Source organism: Microtus ochrogaster, chromosome 16, assembly GCF_000317375.1.
Source record: "Microtus ochrogaster isolate Prairie Vole_2 chromosome 16, MicOch1.0, whole genome shotgun sequence".
Classification (NCBI taxonomy): Eukaryota; Metazoa; Chordata; class Mammalia; order Rodentia; family Cricetidae; genus Microtus; species Microtus ochrogaster.
Window position 1 is genome coordinate 52,308,703 of NC_022018.1, and position 1,450 is coordinate 52,310,152.

The window sequence follows — 1,450 nt, forward strand, 5'->3', positions numbered from 1 at the left end:
AGCCTGAGCATCTCACACAGTAGGCCTGCATCCTCCCCAGCCTGGACTGCCCAAGGGTCATTTCCATGTTGATTTCTCTAGTGCATGCCTAATGGGTGGAACCTTAGCGTAGTTTTCATTTGCATATTCCTAAGGAATGATTTTAAGTACTTTTCCATATGCTAATTTTTATTTGCATACTTTCTTACCATGTTTTTCATCAATGTGACTGTGTTGTCTTGCTATTAATCCGTAAGAGTTCTTTGTCAATTTTGGGGTCTATACATCCTAGTTAGATTATTTTTTCTTCTACAATGTGGTTTTTACATTTTCTTATTTGGATACTGATTGAGAGCAATTTTCAGAAAAGTGTACAGGAGAAATCCTATAGACACTTCCTTCCCTCAGTGAGAGTGGATCATAACACAAGAGCAGAGTATTAAAATGAGGATGCTGGCATCAGCAAATGCTAAACGTGAGTGTGTGTTTGCATGTGCGCATGCTCTGGGCTCTGCCATTTTATCTTGCATAGGTTAAAGCGACTGTCCCTAGATTCAGCGCTTTCATTGATACTGTCTTACAAAGGCTGGCCCTTCACAGCCTTGCATAATCATCAACCCCTGACCCCCAGCGACCTCTAATCTGCCTCCATCTCTATAATTATGTTACTTAATGAATGTTCTAGAAAAGAATCATGCCAGACATATCCTGTTGAAACTGGCTTTTATGGCTCAAAATAGTCCCCCTGAGTCACATTTCTCAGACATCAATCAGTAGGAACTCCTGGCCTGACCTGGTAGTCCGGGCCCCCAATCCCAACAATTTAGAAAGCTGAGGCAGGAGGATTACAAATTCAAAACCTATTAGGCTGCAGAGCAAGGTAAAGACCACTTTGGTCAACTTAGTTAGACCTGTCTCAAAACATAAAAAGTACAAAGATTGAGGATCCAGCCCAGAGGCAGAGTGCTTGCCTAGGGCATGCAAGATAATGCTCAAGGCTTTTCAGCTAGGCTGGCTGGCCAGAGAGCCCTCAGGATCCTGTCTCTATCTCCCAACGCTGGGGTTACAGGCATGCATAGTCAAGCTTGACTATTTACATGGGTGCTGAGGATTCAAACTCAAGATTCCATGCTTGCACACCAAGCACTCTTACCCACTTAGCCCCATTGTCCAGACTATTCATGCTGGGCAGGGGTGGGGCAAAGATGGATGCACCACCGTGGATGTCAGTGTTCATCCTTGAGGGTCATCTAGGCTGTTTTCAGACTTCATTGCAGGGAAAACTGATATAAATATTCCAGTGACAACAATGTTCATTTCTCCCATCGATGCCCCAGAATGTAAGCTGTGTGTTTCCTGACAACTCCACTCTTCTGCTTCAAAGAACTGGGGGAGCTTCCTGGAGTGACCCCACCATTTCCCATTCCTCCAGGAAGATCCTGAGAGGTGCAGTTCCCCAGGTTCTTTCTCC